This window comes from Schistocerca piceifrons, chromosome 9, assembly GCF_021461385.2.
Source record: "Schistocerca piceifrons isolate TAMUIC-IGC-003096 chromosome 9, iqSchPice1.1, whole genome shotgun sequence".
Taxonomy (NCBI): domain Eukaryota; kingdom Metazoa; phylum Arthropoda; class Insecta; order Orthoptera; family Acrididae; genus Schistocerca; species Schistocerca piceifrons.
The window spans coordinates 154,412,979-154,429,770 of record NC_060146.1 but is presented as its reverse complement, the minus strand read 5'-3'; the positions used below and the strand labels follow the sequence as shown (position 1 = coordinate 154,429,770).

The 16,792-nt window shown below is 40.0% G+C and overlaps 1 protein-coding gene across 1 annotated transcript in view; it reads right to left on the bottom strand.

Moving 5' to 3' along the window:
- Window positions 1-10,750, bottom strand: part of LOC124717351 (UDP-glucosyltransferase 2-like) — a 76,792-nt gene extending 66,042 nt beyond the window's left edge. The window contains exon 1 of the mRNA XM_047244180.1: window positions 10,733-10,750. The gene's annotated coding sequence lies outside the window, so the exon portion shown is untranslated. The remainder of the gene's footprint in view (window positions 1-10,732) is intronic.
- Between the last annotated feature and the right edge of the window lie 6,042 nt (window positions 10,751-16,792).

The window sequence follows — 16,792 nt, the reverse complement described above, 5'->3', positions numbered from 1 at the left end:
CCTTTTTGTAACACCCTGTATATCTTCTGCTTCCACAATGTTTTCAGATCGTAAGAAGAGAGAGACGATTCATCGCGAGGGTCGTGAATAAGGAAGTAAGGAATATTATAAAATCACGCCATCTATAAGCAAGGCATGAAAGTAAAAAGAGGTTATCTCCTTGCTGCCTTGTATGCTGACGTATCTCTACGATCTTTTGCAAATAGTCGAACAGGCGTAATTTCCAGAGATATGATATATGATCCCTTTGTGCTTCTCATAAAAAGCGTCCAACATATGAAGTGCACAAGTTTCTAACAACCCTACCACAACAAGAGTCAAAAATTAATTATGATTGTAGTGTTGCTCACGCTGCTAAATATTGCATTTTCGGGCAACAACAAAATTATATAATGTTACAGGTGTCATTAGAGCACAGTTAATAAAGTCATTTCTTGAAATAATGGATAAACTAGGCACTCATCTTTTCGTGTTTCCCACGCTGCTCTCGTTGTGAACTCATGGCTCATTCGTCGAAAATCTTGGTAGTGATAATTCCAAGCTCGGATGCAAAGAGGCCTAGGTGTTATTCTGCGATATTCAAAAGTTTTATAGATGTGTTTCATAAACCATTCTTGAAGATTAAACGACTGATGACCTCAGCAGTTAAGTCCCATAGTGCTCAGAGCCATTTGAACCATTTGAAGGCTAAACTTTTACAAGTTAGGACAATGGAGATGTAAAAAAATAATCAGCACTCCGAATTTAAGTTACACTTCTTTTTTATTACTTTTGTTGCAATATCACGTAACTCGTTCCAAAACATCACCTCACAACATCAAACATACTTGAAAATATCTTCCTCACTGTTAAAGTTCACATTTCATAAACTGACTACAATTTGCGTCTTTTTAACATGACCAAAGCTTGACTCTCTAATAACCACTTACGCGCCCAAAAATCAGCTACAAGTACATCAATGATCATAATGACAAAAGAAAGAATACACGTAAGAACAATATCATTGCAGTATATACATATCGATGTATTGAAGTCCCTCTACATTAATGAAATCAAATCCGCCCGAATGTTGTCACAGAAATATGTTAATTATTTTACAGAAACACAGTAGAATATTGCTGGTATCGAGAGGTTGAGGTGAGGTGCCGTAATGTTTACGTAATTCAAGTACCATTACAAGTTTCACTATTGTTTCTTGGATATGGATGTAATAAGAGACATCATACTATGTACATGTGGACATCACATTCCCAATGCAAGCTAGAAACAGTCGAAAAGCCCTCACAAATAAAAATCTTTTAATTGGCTCGCCGCGATTAAAAATGGCATTTCAATGGTCGCATACACATTATCAGCTTCAATAAACTAATTATACAACAGGCTACATAAATGAAAAAAAATGGTCGGTATTATTACGAAAGTATGAGTATTCTGAAAGAGTATGGTAATGAGATATATTTAATTTGTTGAAATGTATTACTGACAAAGGCCGATCTACTTTCATGACAATGTTTTCTGAACGACGTGAACTCCCATTCACAAGGCACTCATGGCTAGCTTCCGCATTCCTGTTGTGTTGTGCAACAGATCAATTGTTAATTTTTCCCAATAAAAACTATTTTATTCGCGAATCACACATCAGCCGGCGGCTGTGGCACAGCGGTTCTGGGCGATTCAGTCTGGAACTGCGCTGCTGCTACAGTCGCAGGTTCGGATCCTACCTCGGGCATGGATGTATGTGATATTCTTAGGTTAGTTAGGTTTAAGTAGTTCTAAGTTCTAGGGGACTGATTTCCTCGGATGTTAAGTCCCATAGTGCTTGAAGACATTTGAGCCATTTGAATCGCACGTTGTTATTTTGGCAAGCCTTAGGTGAGTAACCAGCATCTGGCATCTGCCTATCATTCTGCCTGCAGGTAACGCTCGTCATCATTTTAATACTGCTCAGATCAAGAGTAGGAATAAAATCCTTTTTACAGTGCTATTTACTTATTTAAACGGCGCCCTTACCGGTCTCAAATCGACAGGTTCATCTTCAGACGGCTAGTTCACGTTTTACATTCGTACATTAGTAGTTTACATTAGTAAAACGTGAACTAGCCGTCTGTAGATGAACCTGTCGGTTCGAAGCCGGTAACAGCTCTGTTTAAATAAATAGCATTGTAAAAAGTGGCTGGTTGATGTAATCTTCTGTGGAAGAGTCAACCTATACAGTTGGTTCAAATGTCTCCGAGTACTATGGGACTCAACATCTGAGGTCATCAGTCTCCTAGAACTTAGAACTACTTAAACATAACTAACCTAAGGACACCACACACATCCATGCCCGAGGCAGGATTCGAACCTGCGACTGTAACAGTCGCGCGCTTCCAGACTGAAGCGCCTAGAACCGCTCGGCCACATTGGCGGGCACCTATACAGTTCTCCGACTATTACACATATACGGAATGATTCACGAAGATATGCAAATATTCTAATATGTTATTCTACAAGTAAAACTAAAGAAAAAAGTCCATATAAACGTAGGTCCGCAAGTGTTAGTTATAGAGTTACGGGTAATTAAAAATTTTGCCTGAAATTTAGCAACTTAGCTAATATGAAGCCACCGCAAAACTATACGAGGTTAAAGTAAAGCACATTTCCATTTATTTTGTTGTTATTGATCTGGTGAATCTACTAAAACATATGCCAGACGTGTATCTACAGTAGTTTTCCAGAACATCCACAGAAGCAAAGACGTAATTTCGTAAAAATTTTAATTTATGAATTACTTGGCCCAATTTTTTTTGTTTTTTTTTTTTTGTTTTTTTTTTTTTTTAATTCCAGACAACTGCATAAAGTTTTCAACAGAAGTTGTAGAGAATTTAATTTTGGAAAAATGATGGTAGTAACACGAACTGAAACTGTATGAAAGTGTTAGATAATCTGCTTTTATTAATACCATAGCAGACGTCAATTCATGTTAAATCGAAAAAAACAAAGCTCAGTGTTAAGGAATTTGTACAGTGTACATACAGTTTCACAAAACATTCACAATAAATGTTCAAAAATGTCTCCACCGAGTTCAATGCATTTAGCTGCATATGTATGAACAGATTTTGTTGCTCGTTTCAATTTCACAGGGTTGTTCTTAATTTCGTCTATTGCATTCATAATGCGAGCAATTAATGCTTCACGTGTAATGACTTTGTCCACATAAACTTCGTCTTTCATCCATCCCCATACACAAAAATCCATTGGTGTTAAATTGGACGATCTGGGTGGCCACAGACTTGTAGCACCACAAGCAATCCATTTCAGGGGAAAATGTTAATTTAAATGTGTACGAACGGCGTTGGTGAAATGTGGAGGCGTACCGTCATGTTGAAAATACATTTGCAATCGCGTAGCAAGTGGAACATCTTCGAGCAAGCGCGGCATATCTTCTTGAAAGAATTGTAAGTAAGTCTCTCCAGTTATACGTCCTGGGAAAATGAGTGATCCAATAAAGTGTGTGTTGATTATACCATACCACACATTTATGCTAAATTGCTGCTGGTAATCGCGTCGCACTGTGAGCATGTGGGTTTACTTCAGGCCATACACGCCCGTTATGTAAATTGTTTATACCATCTCCAGTAAACTGTGCCTCATCAGTAAACAAAATGTATTTGTGTAGCTGCCGATTAGTATTTAACCAGTTGCACAACTCCATGCACTTTTGTTTATGGTAAGGATACAGGTTATTGTACTTTATTCGAAATACTCCACTAATGGTTCGTGCATTCGGAATCCTCCGAGTTGGATATCGTATATGATATTCGTTAACTGCAGCCGTAGCATTACCATCATATTTGCCATAAATAAACACCATATCGGCGTATAGCTTCTGTCGTTAATTTGAAAGGCATCCCTATTTCATAAATAATCTACAAACTAGAACAGTTACTATGTGGTTTCACTTAAATACAGTGTTGTTGTTATGTTTTTTCACTGAACAATACAGAAAACTAACTCGTTTCAAGGTTAGGAAACGCCTGAAACAACTCACTAACGGTTGCCAACAATGACATAATCGTTTCTACATTCTGAATGGAAAGTAAACAAGTTTACTTGTGTAATAATCTTTGCTTCTCTGGATATTGTGGTAAACTACTACAGATACACGTCTGGGACATGTTTTATTAGATTCACCAGACCAATAACAACAAAATAAATGGAAATCGTGCTTTACTTCGTATAGTTTTGCGATGGCTTCATATTAGCTAAGTTGCTAAATTTCTGGCAATATCTTTTATTAGCCGTAACTCCGTAACTAAACATTTGCAGACCTATGTTTATGTGAACATTTTTCTTTAGTTTTACTTGTAGAATAACATATTAAAATATTTGCATATCTTCGTGAATCACCCTGTATATATATTTTTAGTAGAAGTCACTATTAAATTACATTGATATTGTTTTACCTCTAAATTTCCTGTGTTTGCCGATCATACAGTCCATACATTAAATCTTGATCATTAGCACATATATATATATATATATTTTAAGATGTCTTGCAGAATGGAAGAAATTACTGCCTGTACCTATTATTGCAGGTGGAAGTCATGCTTTTGCGTAAAAAATATTCTAATATTCTTGCGTCTATGATAACTCTTATATATATATATATATATATATATATATATATATATATATATATATATATATATATATATATATATATATATATATACACTCCTGGAAATTGAAATAAGAACACCGTGAATTCATTGTCCCAGGAAGGGGAAACTTTATTGACACATTCCTGGGGTCAGATACATCACATGATCACACTGACAGAACCACAGGCACATAGACACAGGCAACAGAGCATGCACAATGTCGGCACTAGTACAGTGTATATCCACCTTTCGCAGCAATGCAGGCTGCTATTCTCCCATGGAGACGATCGTAGAGATGCTGGATGTAGTCCTGTGGAACGGCTTGCCATGCCATTTCCACCTGGCGCCTCAGTTGGACCAGCGTTCGTGCTGGACGTGCAGACCGCGTGAGACGACGCTTCATCCAGTCCCAAACATGCTCAATGGGTGACAGATCCGGAGATCTTGCTGGCCAGGGTAGTTGACTTACACCTTCTAGAGCACGTTGGGTGGCACGGGATACATGCGGACGTGCATTGTCCTGTTGGAACAGCAAGTTCCCTTGCCAGTCTAGGAATGGTAGAACGATGGGTTCGATGACGGTTTGGATGTACCGTGCACTATTCAGTGTCCCCTCGACGATCACCAGTGGTGTACGGCCAGTGTAGGAGATCGCTCCCCACACCATGATGCCGGGTGTTGGCCCTGTGTGCCTCGGTCGTATGCAGTCCTGATTGTGGCGCTCACCTGCACGGCGCCAAACACGCATACGACCATCACTGGCACCAAGGCAGAAGCGACTCTCATCGCTGAAGACGACACGTCTCCATTCATCCCTCCATTCACGCCTGTCGCGACACCACTGGAGGCGGGCTGCACGATGTTGGGGCGTGAGCGGAAGGCGGCCTAACGGTGTGCGGGACCGTAGCCCAGCTTCATGGAGACGGTTGCGAATGGTCCTAGCCGATACCCCAGGAGCAACAGTGTCCCTAATTTGCTGGGAAGTGGCGGTGCGGTCCCCTACGGCACTGCGTAGGATCCTACGGTCTTGGCGTGCATCCGTGCGTCGCTGCGGTCCGGTCCCAGGTCGACGGGCACGTGCACCTTCCGCCGACCACTGGCGACAACATCGATGTACTGTGGAGACCTCACGCCCCACGTGTTGAGCAATTCGGCGGTACGTCCACCCGGCCTCCCGCATGCCCACTATACGCCCTCGCTCAAAGTCCGTCAACTGCACATACGGTTCACGTCCACGCTGTCGCGGCATGCTACCAGTGTTAAAGACTGCGATGGAGCTCCGTATGCCACGGCAAACTGGCTGACACTGACGGCGGCGGTGCACAAATGCTGCGCAGCTAGCGCCATTCGACGGCCAACACCGCGGTTCCTGGTGTGTCCGCTGTGCCGTGCGTGTGATCATTGCTTGTACAGCCCTCTCGCAGTGTCCGGAGCAAGTATGGTGGGTCTGACACACCGGTGTCAATGTGTTCTTTTTTCCATTTCCAGGAGTGTATATATATATATATATATATATATATATATATATATATATATATATATATATATATTTGCATATGTTGTTACACATATCATGTACGACACATATTGTTGACGCACCAGTAAAATTACATGTCCTTTTTGTGTGAGGTCCAAAAGATAAGTACTCTCAAGTGAGATTGAAACAAAAGTTGTTAAAAAAATTGAATATTCTCCGGACATTGTTCTTTTGTTACAAAGATAGTTTTAAAAGTCTAAATTTGGCGTCTTCTGCGGTGATGTGCCATTTTCTTATTACTAATGACGAAAAGAAAACATTCATAATGAGAGAAAAAATAAATAGGTATTGCGCAGTGGACGCCGCAACGAATGTCGCTGTGACTCAAAGTGATGTCTCTAGAACCGGGCGACAGGATCATCTGAAGATCGTCACAGAAGTGGCTGCGGAAGGAAAAGGACAGGTACGCAGGGCCGATTTATGCGTATAACAGCAAGCACAAACCCTCAGCACAATGCTACACGTCTACAGCGGCAGTTCCAGACAGCTACAGGAGTGCAGATGTGAACACAACTGACAGGAAATAGGCTCCGTGAGCAGGCATTACGTGCTAGAATACTTCATAAGGCTCATCCTCTAAACGACAATTCTGATATTCGTGTGTGGAGGTAACGAGAGTAATGTTTGCACCCTAACTGTATAGTAGTCCCCTATCCTTATCAAGGCGGTTCAGTCATGTTTTTGGGTAGATACATGTATCGTCGCAGTACATCCCTTGTGTCAATACAAGAAATACCGGGACGCGTCCTTGCCCGCCTTGTGACTCCATTTGGTGAACACATTCGGGTGGAATTCACTCTGGAGGATGACAAAAATGACAATGCACGCCTCCATCGCCTCAATCTTGTAAACATCTTCCTAGTAGAAGATAGAATCGGTCATATGCTATGCCTCCACATTCTCCAGATCTCAGTTGCATTGAGAATGAGTGGACCATACAAAAAAGGAGCGGTTTGCAATCGTCCTGTCCCATAAGAGACCTTGTAGCGGATCTTAGACGCCGCTGTGGAGGAATGGGACAATATACTACAGGCTTGTCTAAGCAGTGTGATAAGCAGTATACCTAGCCGCATTCAAAAGTATCTCCAATTATCAAGAGGGCCAACTGGTTGATAAACAATGTATTATGCAAAGATGACAGTGAGAAGAAACTTTAGTGTTTGGCGTGGAATCTTTTGTAAGCTTTTTTGGTGTCCATCAAGTAAAAATGTCTTTATCTTCCATATCTTTGTTTTCTTATGACTGTTCCTGATTGAGAAATCTCAGTTTTGTTTTCTGCTGTGTCCAGTATTGAGAATGAAGCAATATGCAACATTTATTTTGACCACTGTTTAATGCGTCTTGTTCATCCATAGTACTGATGATCAATTTCAGTCGGAGACAAGTTTACTACATGGAATATTACTGGAAGTCGAAAGCACAGACGATTCGGAAGAGACTACTGAGGATGTGACAACATGCAATGACGTTGTTGAAGAGCAGACTCTGAAGAAAAGTTAAAAAACAATAAAAGAATAAGTGAAGAAGGCGACGATCTGATGGCAACAGCTGCACTCCAAGTGTTGACGAAAGCAGTATCGGACGAAAATGACCCTTTGCAGAGTATGAAACCTCTGAATTACGCACACTGCGCGCTGACGGTGTCATATGAAAACTGAAGTTCTGAAGAAAATTCCACTGCAGCATTCACAGTACACTGTACAAAGATGTCAATAATTATCGGCCAATATCCTTGCTTACAGAATTTTCAAAAATCTTCGAGAAAGTAATGTACTCAAGAGTGGTTAGCCATCTCAACGGTAATGGGGTACTTAGTAAATCACAGTTCGGATTTCAAAAATACTGTTCCACTGAGACAGCAATATACAATTTCACTGTCCACATAATAGATTCTTTAAATAGTAAAATGTCTCCAATAGGAATTTTCTGTGACTTGTCCAAAGCATTTGACTGTGTGAACCATGACATTGTGTTACAGAAATTACATTTCTATGGTATAAATGGAATATCAGATCAGTGGTGTAAGTCATACGTACAGAATAGGAAGAAAAAAGTTTCCTTATATGGGTCAAGTGATTTAAATAAGTTGGCCACTTCATCTAACTGGGGTGCAATTACATTAGGTGTTGGCTCTGAGCACTATGGGACTACTGTGGTCATCAGTCCCCTAGAACTTAGAACTACTTAAACCTAACTAACCTAAGGACATCACACACATCCATGCCTGAGGCACGATTCGAACCTGCGACGTAGCGGTCGCGCGGTTCCAGACTGTAGCGCCTAGAACCGCTCGGCCACTCTGGCCGGCCCATTAGGTGTTCCACAGGGTTGAATCATAGGTCCCCTTCTGTTCTTGATACATGTCAAAAACCTCCCTTCCTATCTGAAACAGGAAGCTGTACTGACACTGTTAGCTGATAATACAAGCATCATTATTAATCTAGAAAAAGAAACTCTTGAAAATGATAAAAATAAGGTTTTTGGAAAAGTCATTAACTGGTTTTCTGCAAATGGGCTTGCTCTAAATTTTGAAAAAAACACAGTACATCCAATTTTCTGCTGCAAAAAGTACAGATCCTTCAATAAATATAACACATCATCAGAAGTCAGTAGACAGGGTAGAGCATACTAAGTTTTTGGGTGTACATATGGGTGAGAATCTCAATTGGAAAAATGATATTTTTGATCTTCTAAAGCGACTAGGTTCAGCAACTTTTGCAATCAGCTAACATACTTTGCATACTTTCACTCTCTGATGTCCTACAGAATAATATTTTGGGGTAACTCAACATTTAGACAAAAAAATATTCACTGCTCAAAAGAAAGTATACAAGATATTACATTACACAAAATATTACATGACAATATTTTTAATTTTTTGGGTGGGGGTCGGGAAATTACCCACTTACTATATCCAAAAATTCATCTAATGAGTAGAACGAGTTGCCATTAAGAAATTCTTTTAATTTCCTTTTAAATGCTATATTGCTATCTGTCAGACTTTTGATGCTATTAGGTAAGTGACCAAAGACTTTTGTGGCAGCATAATTTACATCCTTCTGAGCCAAAGTTAGATTTAACCTTGAGTAGTGAAGATCATCCTTTCTCCTAGTGTTGTAGCCATGTACACTGCTATTACTTTTGAATTCGTTCGGATTATTAACAACAAATTTCATAAGTGAAGATCTTTAGCTCTTTAAATAAGTGTCTGCAGGATCATCTTGGATGAGCTCCAGCAATTATTCTCATTACACGCTTTTGGGCAATGAACACTCTTTTATTCAATGATGAGTTACCCCAGAATATGATGCCATACGAAAGCAGAGAATGAAAATAGGCGTGGTAAGCAAATTTACTGAGATGTATATCGCCAAAATTTGCAATGACCATAATAGCATAAGTAGCTGAACTCAAACGTTTCAGCAGATCTTCAGTGTGTTTTTTCCAGTTCAAACCCTCATCAATGCATACACATAGAAATTTTGAATATTCTATCTTAGCTACCGATTTCTGATCGATGACTATATTTATTAATGGTGTCATTCCAGTTACTGTGTGGAACTGTATGTATTGTGTTTTGGCTAAATTTAATGAGAGCCCATTTGCCGAGAACCACTTAATGATTTTCTGAAAAACATCATTTACAATTTCTTGTCTGTTGGGTGTGATAGCTATACTTGTATCATTGGCAAAAAGTACCACCTTTGCATCTTCTTGAATATAGAATGGCAAGTCATTAATATATATTAAGAACAGCAGAGGACCCAAGACCGAACCTTGCGGCACCCCATTCTTGATTTTTCCCCAGTTTGAGAAATCACCAGTTATTTGCATATTGTGTGAACTGCTTATTTCAACTTTCTGCACTTTCCAGTCAGGTATGATTTAAACCATTTGAGTGCTGTCCCATTCATACCACAGTACTTTAGCTTATCTAGAATATTCCATGATTTACACAATCAAAAGCCTTTGAGAGATCACAAAAAATCCCAACGGGTGACTTCCGGTTACTCAGAGCATTTAATATTTACTTAGTGAAAGTATGTATAGCATTTTCCGTGTTGCTTGTCTATCAGCACCGACAACTGTACACAAACGCCGCTGCTCTCGGTAGCTGAGTGAAGGCTGTGGGCCATTGCGTTGTCCGTGATGAGAGGTAAGGCCTGAAATTTGGAATTCTCGGCACACTCATGACACTATGGATCTTACGATATTGAATTCCCTAACGATTCAGTTGCGCCATTGCACCGTCCTTTTATACCTTGCGTGAGCGATATTTATCCGTCCTAATGTTTGTTTCACTATTGAAGCACATCAGTCAAGAATTTTTCTAGATTTTTGAAAACAACTTTTCCCCTCGTTTTCCCCTTACGTATTAGTACATATTTTCGAATTTTTATACGGCCTAAATATAACATTAGCCCTCTCCCTCCCTGTTCTTATATTTTTTCTTGTGATCGATACGTGGAATTTCACGGGCTACTGCAGGGCACCCGTGCACAACACAGACAGCTGCTTGGGACAAAATGAGTAATGTGACTTCGCTGCTTACCTGGTAAGCGATCAGCTGGATGACTAGACCACCTTTCAGTGTGAGCCGTCGCTTTTCACCTGCCTGGCATGTAATATGAGGTGATAAGATAACTACGACACGTGTACCTGACTCAACTGCATTTTATAACGGGCACAGCAAAGGTCGCGTCATCAGCTGACGACCGGCAGCTCAGACTTGTGGTATAAGTCCGTCCGATTCTCCGCTCTTATTCCAAATCACTGATCGATTTCGATCAATAGCTAACCGATTGCTTTAGAAGGAACGCTCTTTGTTCACCGTAATCTAAACTTGCACTTAATAAGTTACTTCTGATATGACGTAACAGACATTTGCAACTAGTTGTTGCGTGAAGTTATTCATCTCTTTCCGTACAGATCCTTCTATACGCATTTGCTTAATCAGCTCTCTACATGCAGTTCAAGTTTTCACATACGGTTTCGCGTTTAGAAGTCTTCCTCAGTATTACTAACATTTAGTGGAAGTTAGAAGCACCTCTTCGTCGCAGTGACACAACATGTTTTGTGGGAATAGTTTCCACGAATTAATCCCATGAGTCCACAGCTTAACGTACAATTTCTTTTGAGTCGTCAATCTTCTGACTGGTTTGATGCGGCCTGCCACGAATTCCTTTCCTGTGCTAACCTCTTCATCTCAGAGTAGCAGTTGCAACCTACGTCCTCAATTATCTGCTGGATGTATTCCAATCTCTGTCTTCCTCTACAGTTTTTACCCTCTACACCTCCCTGTAGTACTGTGGAAGTCCTTCCCTGATGTCTTAACAGACGTCATATCATTTTGTCCCTTCCCCTGGTCAGTGTTTTCCACATATTCCTTTCCTCTCCGATTCTGCGCAAAACGTCTTCATTCCTTACCTTATCAGTGCACATAATTTTCACCAATCGTCTGCAGCACCACATCTCAAATGCTTCGATTCTCTTCTGTTCCGGTTTTCCCACAGCCCATGTTTCACTACCATACAATGCTGTACTCCAGACGTACATTCTCAGAATTTTCTTCCTCAGATTAACGCCTATGTCTAATACCAGTAGACTCTTGGCCAGGAATGCCCTTTATGCCATTGCTAGTCCGCTTTTGATGTCCTCCTTGCTTTCTCTGTAATTGGTTATTTTGCTGTCTAGGTAGCAGAATTCCTTAACTTCATCCACGTCGTGACCATCAATTCTGATGTTAAGTTTCTCACTGTTCTGATTTCTGCTAATTCTAATTACTTTGGTCTTTCTTCGAGTTACTCTCAAACCATATTCTATACTCCAGCGAATCGTATCATTGATATCCTTTCACCTTGAATTTTAATTCTACTCCTGAACCTTTCTTTTATTTCCATCATTGCTTCTTCGATGTACAGATTGAAAAGTAGGGTCGAAAGTCCACATTCTTGTCTTACACCTTTTTTTAATCCGAGCACTTCGTTCTTAGTCGTCTACTATTATTGTTCGGTCTTGGCTCTTGTACATATTGTATATCAGCCGCCCCCAACAATAGCTTACCTCACTGTAGCTTAGTCTAGCTTCCAATATCAACCGCAACGTCAGAATTCTCTCTCTAGTGCCTTTACCTTTCCTAAAGCCAAACTGATCGCCATCTAACACATCCTCAATTTGCTTTTCCATTCCTCTGTATGTTATTCTTGTCAGCAACTTCGATGCATGAGCTGGTAAGCTGATTGTGCGATAATTCCCGCAGTTGTCAGTTCTTTCAGCTTTCAGAATTGCATGGATGATATATTTTCGAAAGTTAGATGGTATGTTGCCAGACTCATACATTCTACACACCAACATGAATACTCATTTTGTTGCCGCTTCCCCCAACGATTTTAAAAATTCTAGTGCAATGTTATCTATCCGTTCTGGCTTATTTGATTCTAAGTCTGTAAGATGGCTATTTTTGATGCTATTGATTCTGTTAATATTCGTAAAGCAAAATAATATATTTGATGAATTGTGGTCAGAGAAACAGTCGTTAGGCAACAGTATCTGTGTCTGTGATGGCAGCACTATGGAGAGGTAGAATCTTTGAGAGTCAGTTGTGGAAAGCTGCGGTGTGCAACAGGAGGGATCCATTGAGTGTACAGTGCAATGCATGGACGCACTTTTGGAACAATGTGAGTTGAAGATTTATTACGAGGAGGAATGATGACTCAGAACAATGGCTGAATAGCGCACGGACAGAAAAAAAGGTTGTCAAATGAACAAGGTATTGTCTGATAGGGTAAAAAATTTATTTTTATTTTTGTAGACTTGTATTGTTGGTCCACTTCACACTCGTCACAATCGAGTACTTTCTGATAATTATTCTGTTCATTGATCTTCTGAGTTAATTTGCTGTACCATGGAAGTTATTAGATTAAATAAATTTTTCATATCAAAGTCTATAATTTCTTTTAATAAGTTCCTTCCTAATGGAAATTCAGAACTTAAAGGTTGAGTCATGCGTTTCATTGGCATTCTGTGTCAGGATTATGAACCCAATTTCCCTGTACCAACTTTAGTTAGTTTTTAGCAGATTTTTTAGCTGTTCCCTGGACCAACAGTACTTAGCTTCTAGCAGTATTTTTTTTTTTTTCTGTAGCGGAGTCTTGCTGCGTTGCCATTTCTGCCACTACTTCATTTTACGGGTGATATTTATAATAGGTGATTGTTTCGTTTCTTTTGCGCAAAGTAGGTTCTGTCAGTTGCTTAATTTTACCAAGGTCATATATCAGTGCAGAAATTTTCGTGTGTTTAAGGTTACGTTCTTATACAGGTCGATATTACAGTTTTTTTATGCAGTTACGTTTTTCTCAAGCAGTTGGCACTGGCCAAGCTTACCGAACGTGAAATTATTGTCTTGCTTATTTATTTGCTTATGAATAAGATCGGTTTTCACACACACAGGACTCTTTACAGTTTCATGTAAGTGATGTGGCGTTCAGCTCAGTAGCACATTTAGGTTGTCAGTTCATCTCAAGGTGCTCATTTATTGTCTCTGAATCTTTATGCTCTTTCCAAATTGCTTCTTGGTTTCCCTGACTCATTGCTTAATACACATACTGAACAACATCAGGGATGGCCTACATCGTTGGTTCATCCCTTCCTCAGCTACTATCTCTCTTTCACGTATTTCGACCCTTATAACTGGACTCTGATTTCTGTACAACTTGTAGATAGCCTATACCTCTCTGTATTTTATCCATGCTAAGCTAAAAAATTTTAAACGTATTTTTTACTCAACATTATCGAAAGCTTCCTCCAAACTGATAAATAAATTAACCTATACAGGGTGTTACAAAAAGGTACCGCCAAACTTTCAGGAAACATTCCTCACACACAAATAAAGAAAAGATGTTATGTGGACATGTGTCCGAAAACGCTTAATTTCCATGTTAGAGCTCATTTTAGTTTCTTCCACCTACGCTCAATGGAGCACGTTATCATGATTTCATACGGGATACTCTACCTGTGCTGCTAGAACATGTGCCTTTACAAGTACGACACAACATGTGGTTCATGCACGATGAGCTCCTGCACATTTCAGTCGAAGTGTTCGTACGCTTTTCAACAATAGATTCGGTGACCGATGGATTGGTAGAGGCGGACCAATTCCATGGCCTCCACGCTCTCCTGACCTCAACCCTCTTGACTTTCATTTATGGGGCCATTTGAAAGCTCTTGTCTACGCAGCCACGGTACCAAATGTACTCTTCGTGCTCGTATTGCGGACGGCTGTGATACAATACGCCATTCTCCAGGGCTGCATCAGCGCTTCAGGGATTCCATGCGACAGAGGGTGGATGCATGTATCCTCGCTAACGGAGGACATTTTGAACATTTCCTGTAACAAAGTGTTTGAAGTTACGCTGGTACGTTCTGTTGCTGTGTGTTTCCATTCCATGATTAATGTGGTTTGAAGAGAAGTAATAAAATGAGCTCTAACATGGAAAGTAAGCGTTTCCGGACACATGTCCACATAACATATTTTCTTTCTTTGTGTGTGAGGAATGTTTCCTGAAAGTTTGGCCGTACCTTTTTGTAACACCCTGCATACGTCATATGGCCAGTACTGCCTTCCGTGTTCCTACATTTCTCCATAACCCAAACTGATCTACGTTGAGGCCACTTTTACTATTTTTCCCTACTCCTATAGATAATTGGAGCCAGTATTTTGCAACGATGTGTTATTAAACTGAGAAATCGGAGGAAGCATTCACACATGACAGCACCTGATTTCTTTGAAATTGGAATTATTACATTCTTCCTGAAGTCTCAGCGTATTTCGCTTGGCTCATATATTTTGCATGCCAGGTGGAACACTTCAATTGAAGCTGGCTTTCATAGGGAACTGAATAATCCTGAGGGAATGTCCTCTACCCCAGAGCCTTCCAGTGCTCTGTCAAACTCTTCTAACAACGTCATATCTTCCATCTTTAACTCTTCCCGTATTTTTCTGTAATATTCCCTTTAAGTTGCTTTTCCTTGTACAGCAGTTCAATATATTCCTTGCACCTACTATACATCCGTTCTTCGCTCAGGGTTGGCTTGCAATCTGCGCTCTTGATATTCATAGTGCTCCATCTCTTTTATCTGAAAGTGTCATTAATTACCCTATCGGCGACATCTATCAGTCCGCTCTTCATGCATGTTTGTACAGCCTTGCATTTTTCCTCTACCCATTAGACATTCTGCACTTTCTGTCAAGTTCATTTTTCAGACGCCTGTATTTCGTTTGGTTGGCTTCATTTTATGCACTTTTGTACTGTACTTTATTCATTCGTCAATTAAACCCAGTATCTCGTGTATTATCCCACCATTTCTACTGCCTCTTATCGTTTTGGCTCTTTGGTTCTCTGCTGCTTTCACTATTTAGCGTTAAAAAATTAGCCATTCAAGTTCTATTGTATTACCATTCTCTGTTACATTACAGTCAGTCGTTGCCTGATACTCGCTTTGGTAATTTTGTAAGTTTCTGAATTTTTTTGAGTTTTAATCTGCCATTCTTATCAATAAATTATGACCAAGTGCACACCTACACGTGGAAAAGTTTTGCACTTTAAAATCTGGTTTCGAAATCTCTATCTCTCCATGCTATACTCATTATGGTGCCTCCATTTCTCCTCCATGTATACACCGTTCTTTTATGATTCTTCAAGCAAATGTTAGTAATAATTAAAGCACAGTCTGTGCAAAATTCTTTGAGGTAGATTTACCATCCATTCCTTTGCTCTAGTCCATGTTCTCCTAATCATTTTCCTTCTCTTCCTTTTCTTACTATCGAGTTACAGTCCCAAGTCATAATGAAATTTTCGTCTCCTTTAACTATCTGAATAACATGTTTACCAATATTAATCATGCACGTACATTGCCACATGTTTCAGATATGACTGAGAATTGGAGATTTCGATGAGTTCCACCGTCTTGATCGTCAAGAGCTGACAGTCAGAACTGGCACTGTGATGGTTTTTTGTATGCTTGCCAAAGGAGAAAGTAGCCTAAAGTTTGAGTCTGTACTAACATCTAGTGGCGGAAGAAACTGGAGGAAGTTTCATGCCACAATGTCGTCCCGAGAATACATATCCCCTGTAGCAAAAGAGGAAAACCAGATAATATACGATAAATACCAGCAGGAGACAAATAGCAGTGGAACCCTGCGACAGAATAAAAAGAGCTTAAAGCTCCTCTCTGAACAGGGTGTTTCAAAAACATTTTTACAAACTTTGGGGCTGGTTCCTTAAAATGGTACAAGAAAAAATGGCTAGTAAATATAGGCTCTAACATACATATCTTAAGAGCTATGAGGAATTGTTCATGTTCGATAGTATGAAACACATCTCCTCTACTACAAGCTCTTTGCTTTCCGTATTTTGGAAAGAGGTGGTATGCACTAACACAAGAAAAAAATTTCCAGTAAACATGTACTCTAGAATCCCTACCTTAAGAGCTATGAGCAACTGTTCAACCATATAGTAAGTACCATTCGGCGAGCATCAGCAAGGCGAGACTTTACGAAATGACGCGACATAAAGCTCTGTTCATCTATTCCACAGGCGGCAATCAAATGAAA